Source organism: Sus scrofa, chromosome 12 (genome assembly GCF_000003025.6).
Source record: "Sus scrofa isolate TJ Tabasco breed Duroc chromosome 12, Sscrofa11.1, whole genome shotgun sequence".
In the NCBI taxonomy this organism is placed as follows: domain Eukaryota; kingdom Metazoa; phylum Chordata; class Mammalia; order Artiodactyla; family Suidae; genus Sus; species Sus scrofa.
This window is the reverse complement of record NC_010454.4, coordinates 58,431,267-58,444,007: the sequence shown is the minus strand read 5'-3', so window position 1 is coordinate 58,444,007 and position 12,741 is coordinate 58,431,267. Positions and strand designations below refer to the sequence as shown.

The 12,741-nt window shown below is 46.9% G+C and overlaps 1 protein-coding gene across 1 annotated transcript in view; it reads right to left on the bottom strand.

The window, feature by feature from the left end:
- The window catches only part of LOC102160183, a 159,401-nt gene continuing 147,114 nt past the window's right edge, over positions 455 to 12,741 (bottom strand). Inside the window, exon 10 of the mRNA XM_021066318.1 lies at positions 455 to 1,249. The gene's annotated coding sequence lies outside the window, so the exon portion shown is untranslated. The remainder of the gene's footprint in view (positions 1,250 to 12,741) is intronic.

Below are 12,741 nucleotides of genomic sequence, written 5' to 3'. Positions count from 1 at the left end.
CTGTCAACACCCTCACTTGAGTAGTAGGCACTTGGAGAGGCTGGAAGTTCAACCTGGTTTGTCATTCACTCATTTGTAGGTCGAGAAGGGGTTTGTTTGGCTTTGTCATCTTTGTCTCAGAGATGAAAGAGAACGCTCTGGCTGTTTTTGGACGTTGAACAATGAGGATTGAGGGTTTGAGTCTCCAAGATGAGTTTTCTTTTGTTCATAGATAACAGCCTAGGACTTTGTGTCACATTTATGACTATAGATGACCTTGCCAGTGTGGGAAGGACTCCCGACTAACTTAGTCCTCTCCTGGAGAGCCAATAGCACCTCCTAACTGTGTGCTACCCTCTCCCCCTTTTGTCTAAGGGGCAGCAGATAACAGAGGGGAGGGTTATCCAGCCCCTGCAGTGGGCAACCTGAAACAGGCATCCTAGCTGCCCGCCTCATCCTCCCGACTGACGGACTACAAAGACTATACTCTCTGCTTTAAAATTCCCCAGACCTTTAAAAAATCCAGCCAACTATTTAACTACCCTGTTGTAAAATCTGACATTAAACCACCACCAAAAAGTTTGAATTACACAAGTTTCCATAAAAGCATTTTTCTCACCAAACATTCATTTTATTACCCTTTTTATGGGAAGACCAAAAGAGTCAGATCTCAGGCCCTGCCCGCCGTTCGGCCAGAAGAGTCTGAGACTCAGGTCAAGGTTTATGCGGACAGTGGGGCAGGCACATTTCTTAAAAAGCCCCTTTCTCTGAGTTTCTCAGGACAGCGTGCCTATTGAAGCCTAAAAGGTAATGTTTGATTCGGGGATGATGGATGAGAGAGTGCTGTGTCTCTAAGTCCATCCAGTGGGTATGAGGAGCAAGCAGAGCCTGCAGTGATATGGAGATGGACATGGGTCAGAATGGGGCGGGGGTGGGGGGACAGGGCACAGGTGTAACTACCAGAAGGGACTCCATCTGTGGCTCAGTGTAAGGAGGTGAGATGGCTTTCACTCCCATCCCCAACTGAGTGAAGAAGTGGCTGAGTAAACCCAGAGTGTGGACTCTGTGCCAGCACCAGGCACGTGCTCTCACGTGCATTTTCTCAATTATGGTAGATGAACCCGGAGGGCTGGGGATAATTTTCTTCCATCTGGCGACTATGGCTGGCATAATATTACTTACTGAAGAGCTGACGAAGACAAGCAGGCCTTCTTTCTCTATCCCTTCATAAAACCTTGTTACAACTCTCCACGATGTGTCCACAGAGGGCCTAACAGATGTTAAGAAAAAAAAAATGCTACATTAGTCATTTTAAGTGGGGGTGCATTCTATTGGAGTTTCCAAGAGTCAGCTGTATGATTTTGACTTTCAGCTTACGGATGTTACAGCTACATCTGAACTTTCCTCTAAATAGCTTCACACCTGTTTCCTTTTCTTTTGGGCTCTGCCAATTGGTAGTTTTGTTTCTGAGGCGAAAGACAGATGTATCTTTTTGGATAACTCCATCGACATGGGTGAAGATGCAACATCAAGAAGAGGACTAACCTTTTCTGAGAATCGGAAAATCAAAGAGAAAAGCTGGAAGTTTTTACCACCTTCTGAAACTCAAATGTTTGAAAAATAATAATTTAGGAAGACATCACGATATCTGGTCAACGAGTAAAAAAATGCTAGGAGCAGGATATTCATTAAGGTATTTGTAAATTTAAGGAAATTTTCTTGTGACAGATATTCATCTTTTCGGGGGGCCGGCTGCACCTGCGGCGTATGGAAATTCCCAGGCTAGGGGTTTAACCAGAGCTGCAGCTGCTGGCTTACACCGCAACAATGCCAGATCTGAGCCACATCTGTGACCCTCGCCACAGCCTGCAGCAATGCTGGATCCTGAACCCACTGAGCGAGGCCAGGGAGCGAACCCACACCGTCGCGGACGTTATGTCTGCTTCTTAACCTGCTGAGTCACCATGGGAATTCTGAGATAGTTATCTTTACACAGGTTAAAGCAATAAGAACAAAATAAAACCCTGGTTGGCAGAATTATTATTTGAAAAGAGTAAACCATTCATTTTATCTCCAAATTCCAGAGACCACGAGTTTTAAAATGCAAAGGATTGAGTCTGTCTCTGGTGTTGTCCGATGACCTGGGTGTATTCTTACTTTCAGCCAATATTTGAGTGCCTATGTGAACGAGGGATTTTCTCAGTATTGGAGGTACCGTACCAGATATGGTCGTGATACTAAGCAGCCACTGCATGAATAAATTACCGCTGGCTGAGCACCCCACATGAGCCGTGCAAATGCCGCGAGGGCAGGCAGGATGGAGAGCGAAGCATATTAGGGAGGGCAGAGCGGAGAGACGGGTGTGAAAATGCATGTCCTAGTCAGTTCAGGCTGCTAACAGAATCCCATAGACTGAGTGGTTTATAAACAACAGAACATGGCTTCTTGCCGTGCTGGAGGCTGGGATGCCTGTGGCCAAGGTGCTGGAAGATTCGGTGTCTGGGGAGGACCCCTTGCTGTTTCACAGATGCTGTATTCTCACTGGGGAAGGGCTAGGAGAGCTCTGTGGGGTCTCCTTATAAGGTGCTAACCCCATCCACGAGGCTCCACGCTCATGACCCCATCACCTCCCAAAGCACCGCCCCCCTCCCCACTGGGGCTTAGGATTTAACATATGAATTTTTCTGGGGATGTAAACGTTTGGTCTAGAGCAAAGTGCTGCTTAAACTGAGATCTCGAGGAAGAGGAGTCACCAGGCAACGGGTTGGGGGAGGAGGATGGGGCGGTCCAGCACCGCACGTACGCGTCCCAAGTTTAGAAACATGTCGTGTTTGTACAAGTAAAAGAGCCCACTGGGCTGGATCGCAGAGACAGAGCGGAAGGAAGCACGGATCAAGACAGGGCAAGAAAAGTGGGTTCAGTCAGGTAAGGGTCTGTGGTCTGCACTGACATTTTCTGCCTTCCTCTAAAGCCTAGGAGACATTTCAGTATGTTTGGAGAAGTTGAATGGGCAAACATTTCCAGTTATAAAGTTAATTTTAAATTTCCCCCAATTCAGAACAGCCGAAGACTTAACCCCAAACTATTTATTAATTCTCCTCTAAGTTTTATGGATCCAGTTGGTGAGACAGAAAAGAAAAAATATTTAAAGAGTACATTGCTTAAGCTATGAGTCATTCTTCCCCAAATGGACAAATCATTAAAGCTTCTATTTCATAGATTTCTTGTTTTGGAATGATCCCAATCCTTTTTAGTATATGCAGTCCTGGATTTCAGTAACCGTTGACAAACCTGAATAGAATTTTGTAAAGTGTAGGGGAATAGTTAGGTCTGTGACCCAGGCTGTCAAGAGCCTGGACCAAAATCTATCTCAACTCACTGCAGTTAACTACAAAGAAAGTGAAAGAGAAAGCTGGTGGGGGGAAGATGGGGGGAGAGGACACTCTTTCATGTGCATATTGGCTATTTGCGTATCTTGTAAAAATGTCTATTCAGCTCCTTTCCTTTTTTTTTTTTTTGCTTTTTTTTTTAAGGGCCATCCCTGGCCCTGCTCAGTCGGTTAAGGATCCGGGGTTGCCTCAGCAGTGGACACGCATATGTCTCTATGGAGACAAAGGGACCAGTACTTGAAAATGTGAGGCCCTTCATTCTCAAAGATATTTGTGTGAACTTTGAGAATTCATTTAGTCTGTCACTTGACACATCAATATCATAAGACTGTAGCGGGTACATAGAGGGCTGGTGGGGTGAACATGGAATCGATTTTCCTGGAGGGCAGTGAGATATTCCAGAAGTCTTTCAAATGTCCTTCCCCTGCCCCAGCAATTTGAAGTCAGGAAGTTGGAACGGTCACCATAGCTTGGATTTATTTATAGAAATGGTCAGCCTAGTGTGGTTTGCACAGTAGGAACTGGTTGAAAAGTTCAGCGAACTCCTGTATAAACACCCAGGAGCTATTAAAATACGGCCGATGACTATTTGATGTTCAAAGTAGAGCTTCAGGATCAATTCAAAATCCATCTGAAGGCGTCGTTTCCCCCCCACCCCCGCCCCCAGAGGCCCAGCAAGGCTGATATAGCCTTTTCTCTTGGCGATGTGTTTTTGTTCCTTTAAGAGCAGAAGTAATAAAAGTGTGTAAATACATTAAAATGGAACCAGTATTGTTCAGGAGAAGGGGGCCATGGGAAATGGAAGCCGGCTCTTTTGGAGGGGCCAGTCTTCGGGCTCCATTGCGATCCGGTCAAAGAGTGTCCAGACTTCGCCGAGGGAGGAATTTGTTTGGTTTGGACGTCATTCAGTCTGTCAAGAGATCTACTTACTCTCTTTCTAAGTGGCTCTTCAAGCTCAAACCCAAAATAGGGAGGGCCGTCTTTCAGATAATGCCCTGCTTGCTCAAACCCTTATTGACTCGAGTCTGTTGCTTTGCACTGTGGTGCCTGTTGTTTGGACTGTAATCGAATCAGTCGTGAACAATGCATCTAAGCAAACAAGAGGAGGAGGGGCCAGCTCTAGCTGGGAGAGGCTTCCTGGTGATGGACGTGTCCTTGTCTGCCTCTTCAAGGCAGCTGAGACCTCTGCAAAGGGCAGGAGAGATGGAGGAGAGGAGGAGGAGTTTAGGGGGGTCCTGGGTGGGGAGCCCGAGGGAAAAAATGTGTGTGCAGATGTGAGTGTGGATACCAGCCCTGCCTCGCTCCGTTTTGAGCAGTGGAATTACAGGTGTTTTATAGATAGAAGCATGGGTGAGGCTGCCTGCAGATCTATCTCATCAGGTAAAAAAGAACATAGTGTAGGTCCCTAAAACCAATAACACAAAGCATTTCAGGTATATTATCTTAAATCTTCATAATAACATGATGAAGAAGACAAGGCAGAATTAGTGGGGGGGGGTCAAAATTTGCAAACTTTATAAAGGTTTTAAAAATACGTGTTGCCAGTTATTCTTCAGAAAGATCACATTTCATATTCTCAACAGCAATATATAGGACAGTGCTTTTATCTTTTGGTACCTAAACCTTAGCCAATCTAGTAGTTAATAGGTTAATAGATTGAATGATTAAATAGGTTAAAGTGATATCATTCGTATCCACATCCACATTTTGATTTCTCTGATAACTGGAAAATGTCCTGTGTAAGCCCTTATATTGGCATGAATGAGCTCTTTGTATAAGAGATATGAACTCCTTATCATGTGCAACAAATACTTTTGCAAGTCTGACATTTACATTTTGCTCTCTTCATTTGTTCTCATCAGCCGTTTCTCTCCTCACGACTATCAGTTCTTGTTTCAGAGAAAACAGAGCTTCTTGTTCTTTGAAATCTAAAATATTCCCTGTTCCCAGGCACACGGTTCTTTAAAACGTCCAGGTGTCATGTCCTTTTCCTTCTCTGGGGCTTCTTTCTCTTTTCCTCATTTTTGTACCCACTGTCATCTGGATTCTTTTGACTGGCCAAATTGAGCACCTTGCACTTTGGCCCCATGACCCTCCTCACCTCCACTTTCTGATGATTGATTCTGCTTTTCGAAGCCACAGGGGAAGGCAGGTTTCTGTTCACAGTTCTAAGCCCAGTTCTTGGTTTCCAACAGGATCTGTTATGTCTCTGCACTAGACCTTCCAGGAGATACATGCCTTTAGAAGGGTACGTGTATTTTTCATTTCTTATTAATTGGTCCTCTTGTCCTCTGGTTGCCTATAGGCATGCAAACCTACAGTCATTGGCCTTTTTGTCTCTTCCCCCACCCCTGACTTGCAGCTCTTTTCTTCCCAGGGGGCACTGGGAAATCCTATTTTGCTGCCCCTATTTTCTTGCCAAATGCCATGTGGGCTTCTCAATCTCAGTCTCTAGCTATAGAAATGAGTCAGGGCTAGAGAGCAGGGAAGAAGACATAAGAGAAGCAGAAACAGTCATATCTTGACAGCCCCAGGGAGCAGCCCTGGAAGGACGGAGGAGGCCACCTGCCCCATGTTCTCATCAATATTCACCCACCACCTGCCCCACGTTCTCATCAATATTCACCCACCACCTGCCCGTGACTCAAGTCACCTCCTACCACTTTCCATGGCCTCTTGTTTTCAGGATACAAAGTTCAACCATGAGCTGAAGGTCGAGTGGTATTTTTCTTAATCCAACCCTTTCCATCCTATCATAACACCAGTGCTTCTACACTCCAGGTATCCTCAGTGGAGAATTTAACGCTCTTCATGGGTACTTCTGAGAAAAAGCAGGGAAAAACTGGTGTGTTAAAGGACACATCCATTGGTATTCTTGGTATTCAGGAAATGAATGAAACGATGTGAGCAGACTGCATGGAAACGAGCCACACGTCGATGGGCAGGAAAGGGTGACAGGCAGGAGAGCAGACAAGAGTAAATCTGTTAGGACCAAGGCCAGAGGGCTCTGCTTGAGCCAGGCAGTGGTCCCTTAAGGGAAGGCAGGGCCTGTGGCCATAGGCCTCAGGGAGGGTTGACTTGACATGGGTGAGGAAGATGGTTTCAATCAAATTATGTGGAACTAGAGCTGGGATCTCACCTGAAGTGTGTCATCTGACCTGCCAGCACTGAAGGAGCCACTGTCCAGGATGTGACGGCAGCGATTATGGATCGAAAGGCCCCCTGGGATGCAAAGCTCGCACATGGAACATCCTTGAAACAGACCCATGGCCTCCGTTCCACGTCTGGACCCTTCTAAAGTTAGGCTTGTTCTGGAAAGCAACCCCATCCTCTCTTCCGAGGCTGTTTCCTGAAGAGCTCAGTGAGTGTTCACTGGGACTTGTTTGCTGATTATCTGCTTGCAAAAAACAGCACAAGCCCCTGAAGTCTCCAGGGAGCACACCGACTGCGAACGCTGGGCTGGACCTGGGGTTGGGGCGGGGTCGAGTTGATCTTTCAGAGGTGATGGTGCGGGGCAGGCTCTATTACCTGCCTTTCGTTTAGAGAAACTATTCTTTAAATGGAAACAGATTGAGGGGGCAAATGGCAAGGCTGCAGCTTTGGGGCGTTTCTTCCCATTTGCAGAGGCTAAAAGGCAGGCCTGGAAATCCTTTTTCAAGAGCTGCCAATGACACAGCGTCATGTTAATGCATTACGAGTCCTTAAGGGCTCATGCTTGATTTCACTTTTTCATCTGAATTTCTGATGTCGAGGGACCCGGAGCAACTTTTCACTTGGCCAGCGTCTGACAGCCAGGCCACTGGATTCTGCAGTATGCCAGCAGAGGAATGCGTCCTTTTCATCTTTGGTCTCTAAATCTACTTTTTATTTGCCTGCATAAAGGGGAGAGAGTCCCTTTAATGTTGTGTGGATAAAAGCCACAAGAAAGAGATAAAGGATGGAGCATGTACCAGGCCCTTAGGGTAGACAGAGGGAGGAGTTTGGGATGGCTCTTCTCACTGAAGAAAGGCGCTTGGCTAGTTGAAACAATTGCAGGCAAGACAGGGAGGGTTTAATTTGCATTCACAGAGGACTGTCCCATTGTGTGGGAAGAGATTTGGGGGAGGACATGGGAGGACGGCTGGGTACCGCAACCCACAGGCAAACAGATGATGCCGACATGGATGCACAAACCAAGAGCTTAACCGCGGTTGGAAAGCCACTCACTGTTGGCTCCAGGTGTGCACCAGGCAGGGCGTTTGCTTGTCTTCCTGCTTTTCTCCAAATTCTTTATCCAAGGCCAAGCACACATTGCCATTGGGCTGACGCCCTGTCAGCCCTGCCTGCATCCTTCTACCACCTGGGTGTTAATTTTAAGGGGCCTGACTGTGGCTATTACCACTGTGCCCCCCTTTGTCTGGCTGTACCCTCTCTGGTCCCACTTAGTCCTTTTACGACCGGCAGAAGGCATATGGCATCCCTCTTCTTGTTCAATTGAGGACCATGTTATTTTTCATATGACAGCAGCCATAAGCGTGAAGAGAATTTTATGAAGGTGGTCAAAGCGGAAGGAGAATTTTACGAAGGTGGACAAAGTCCTGCTTTTACCTCCTTTAATGCCAAAGCTGAGTGGAGGGAACTGAGATCATTTTCTATGCGGAGAAATCGGTAACGCCTTCACATGTTTTCCCAACACCTACCTCGGTCCCGAGCTTGCAAACTCAACCCATCGCTCAGATGGGCAGAGACACATGGAACAGCAACGCCAGGCAGCCTGGAGGGACATTCCTCGGACTGACCTCCAGGAGACCCTTCTAACATCCCATTAATGAGCTGTAAGCCTGAGGTTAAATGAAAACCAAGCCCCAATAACTTATACCTCGCATTCACCTTAGGGAGATGTTTGGGTATGAGTTTTAAAATACTATTGGACATGCTCCATTGAGTCTTCAGGTTTGGGCAATGTTGTTTTTTTTTTTTTTTCCAAAACAGCCTGAAAACCATCCTTGCAGAATCAAGGCTGCTCTGTGAAATCACCTTGCCTTTCCCCCAAGCCTTAGTCACATGCGCAAGTAAATGAGACACATCAAAGGACTTAGACCACAAACCAGGGCCGGGGGAGGGGGGGGGGAGGGGGAGGTGCGGTGCCGGGGGGTTGGTGCCTAGAGAGGCCGCCTTCTTCCCACATTTCCATTATTTCCAGATTTGGGGTTCGGTGGTCAGACCTTGAACTCTGGGCAATGGGCTGCTTCCCGTCGGTCCGCTTTTTTGAAGCGGGGGCGAGATTTGTTGCTGGATGATTCTTCATGAGCATCGCACGCGGACAAAGCCATCGCATTCAGACGTGGGCCGAGGAGATGGAAAATGGGGTGGTGGGGGCAGATTTCAGGAGGTCTAATAAATCTTCCGTAAATTACAGCCCATCCCCCGCGCCGCAGGGCTCTTTGTCTTGCTAATACACATTACGGCCTGGCTCGCTTCACACTTTCAGGCCTCTCGGAGGTGAGGCCGCCACAAAGCTGCAGATGTGGAAATGGAGGGGGCCTTTGCCCTGAGTGTCACCCATTAACATCAGCCCACAGAAGATTTTACTACGGTTTCGCCATCACAAAAGCGCTCTCAACTCGCAACTTGGGAGCTTAAAGCCACAAGAAGAGAGATGGGGAAAAAAGAAACAACTAGAGGACATCACTGCATCCCTGCGTAAAGTTCATTGGCGTAAAAATCCCAAGCGATACAGCTCTAGAATTTAAAAATGATGGTACAGATGATGCTAAGGGGACGTTGGGTACCTTATTTCTCTACGTTTTGGTAACTCAAGGTCTGCAGACAGGCTCCAGGAAAATTTCTAAGCACATGAAAGTAAAAGGAAAAAAAAAAAAAAAAAAAAGCACGCTAAAGAACAAATTTCCTGAATGGGTAAAAATACTCTTATAACTCAATCAGGAGATGACTAATGACTCTACAGAGAAAGTGGGTGAGATACATAAAGCAGAAGCTCATAGGAAAAATGTGATCAATGGAACGCTGCCCGCTCAGTGGAATAAATTTGATATTAAACGATGAGCCACCACCGTATTTCACCTATCAGATTGGCACGAATTTATAAGCTTCACCATGCCCAGTGTTGTCAGCGATGCAAGGAGACAGCTCTGTTCTGGTAAATCGGGCAGGAGTATACATTTTAGGACAGCAGTGTGGCTGCTTCCTGAGTGAAAATCCTTGGACTCAGCACCTCCCCCATCGGGGCGGATCATGCTGATGGAATTTGTACAAACACGCCCACCCTTGGCCATAGGGAGAGCTGATGCTCATCAGACGTCTTGGGTCAGAATCTCAGGAGCGCCACTTTATCTTGCTGTGAACCTGGACGAAACGCTTCAGCAAGGCCTTAAAAAATATAGCAATGCCTTCCTCACACGGCTCTGTGTAGTACGTGAACCATGTCTGCTAAGTGGCACGCACAGTGGCTAGATTCGAATTTGCAGTCCAGGCCCCTCTTTTGAACATCAGGATCTCAACTGCCAAAGCCCCACCTCAACCCTGACCACCTCTCCACGCTCAGACCTCCACTCGCAACCTCATCCTCCCCTGTCTCTTCTGACTCTGCTGCTGCCTTGACTTCTCCATCTCAGTCGGTGTCACGCCCTCCTTCCAGCTGCCCAGACCTGGATCCACTGATGCATCGTCTTTTTTTTTTTTTTTTAAGTTTTTTTCATTTTTTAGTTTTATTGACGTACAGCTGGGTTACTGCTGATTTATAGCTGATAATTTCTGCTGTGGTACATCAGATTCAGTTATACACGTGCACACAGCCATGCCTTTTCAGGTTCTTGTCCCACATAGGTGATCGCAGAATATTGGGCAGAGGTCCACGGGCTGCTGGCCAGTTGTTCCGTATACTTGGGTGCGCGTATGCTAATCCCAAAGTCGCAAGATGCGTTTTCTCTCATTTATCCAAAGCCTGGAAATGCATGTACACACGCACGGGGGAGAGGGCGGGAGAGAGAAGGACTTTTCTCCAGCCTCATCTCATTGCTCACCTGGGCCATACTCCCATCTTCATCCCTAGTTTCCCCTCAGCATCCCTAGGCCCGCTCCACTCTCTTGTCTCACAACCAAGGGATCATCGAGTAATGCAAAGCAGTACAAAGTCCCTCCCCTGCCTACCCCTGCCCAACAGCCCCGCGATGCTTTAAAGCTCAGTCCAAAATTATTTCCATGACAAACTACGCTCTCTGTGATCGGGCTTCTGCTTACCTCTCAAGCTTCGCCTTCAACATCTGCCTAAGGATAACCTCCAGCCCCCCGGGCCTTCTCTGCTCCTCGCATGTGCGCAGGACCATCTGGGGATATGCTCCTGCTGACAGATCTCCTGTCCCTCTCTCTTCCCACCCCACTTCTGAGCTGGGGGGCCCCAGATAGAAACCCTCTCTCACTGAGTCTCGTTGCACCCTGAAATTCTTCATAGCACTTATGACAATTTTCAAAGGTTATGTTTAGTCACACAAATATGAGTACTGTTTGTCATTCCCCCAAAGACTGGATGCTCTCTAAGAGCAGGGCATGGATCCCTTGCTAGCTAACGTCCGCATCTGGAACTCCACACCGGGCTTGCAATACAGTTACAATTCAGTCACGATTTGTTGAATGCATAAATTGAACAAAGGTAGGACGGCATGTCAAGCAGAAATGTCAAAGACTCGAGCAAAGTCTAAATCAATGGTTCTCAAATTGAGGTCCCCAGATCAGTTTATAATGATGCTGCTTGTCCCAGGGCTTGCAGGCAGGAGATTCATCTGTAAAATGGGAATAATTTCTGCCAAACAGGGTTATGGAGCGAGTTTAATGCAGCCTATATGAAAAAGCACAGTTCCCTGGAAACAGCTGGTGCTCAATGAATGTTAGTGTTCTTTCTCTGCCTCTATGAGTACTCTCCAGAAACTGCCACTACACGATTAAAAAGGTGTAATAAACAGACTATTTAGAAAAGTATTGTCTACACTGTGACTTTGAAGCAGGAGGTGGAATTAAAGGCCTCCCCTTGACCACAATGGAAGAGCCAAGGTCTTTTAGGATGCTTCCGACCAATTTCTTTGTTTGAAACAAACAAACAAACTTCCTTTCTTCTCTCTTTTCAACTGGAGCTTGGCTTAAAAGTCATCGAGGAGATCTAAGCCAAATTTAAACCCTGGTAAGTAGATAATGGTTTCCAGCAACTGTCAGAATTTCTGCAAAAGGAAAAGATCAAAACCTGAAAGGATTTTCTCCCCAAAAGCTCCCACCTCCTGGCTCTTCTACCGCGTCCTGTTGGGTAGTTACAAGCGGTGGGCTAGCAGCCTCTGTCTGCTTCTCAAAGATAAACCTAAGATAGTGGGGTTGAGTGTGGATCCCCCCCTGCCCCCCATTAGCCTTGTCAGATCCCAGCTTCCAGATTTATGGGGGGAACCACGGACCTCTAATGGCTTTAGGAAATGTCGCCTGGAAACATGACCTCCTTGGTGCCGGCCTGGCCTTCAGTTAACTACGAATTTAAGATTCAGCAAAGGGAGATAAATTCAGATCCCAGTGACAAACATGGCCTTTGAGGGCTTTCATCTTTGTCGTTAATGCTCGTGGCTAATAAGGGGTGCAGACCCCTTAACCCACCTCTGTCATTTTTATGGCAAAGGGCAGATACAACACCCTGGGGTTTCAAAGCCGAACCTCTTCGGGGACTGTTTGCTCTTTTCTGTTCCACTGCTTTCCTCGCTTCACGACCATGTTTCCACGGACCTAACTTATCACGCCTCTGCTGCCCCCCGCCCCCGTGCCTTCTTTTCCCAAGGAAAGCCAATCCCTGTCCTGACAAATCCCCATGCATTTCATTCGCCGAGATAGCATCTCAAGGACACAGCCGGCATCTGGTTACTGAGTTATCGAGAGTGAGGTTTTAGAGATAAAGATCTTGGGTTTCTATTCCAATCCCACAGGGGGAAGCCACCTCCGAGGTTACAGAGCCCGCTCACGGCAGAGAGGAGGGCGGGTGACATGTCCCATTCTGTCATCAAGATGGTAAGTCAGAACTCTTCCCCGCCATGTAGACGGAAATCACGAATGCCTCTTATAATGATAATGAAAATAGAGATTTTAACATTAAAAATATCATATACGGTACGGTAGGGGCTGGTTACTTATCGATTTTGCATGTGGTCGTGTGTACATGCCAATCCCAACCTCCCAATTTATCCCTCCTGGCAACATTTCCCCTTTGGTAACTAAAAGTTTGGTTTCAGGTCTTTCAGTCTGTTTCCGTTTTGTAAATAAGTTCTTTTGCATCATTTTTATTAGATTCCACATATTAGTGATCTCATATGATATTTGCCTTTCTCTCTCTGACTTATTTCACTTAGGA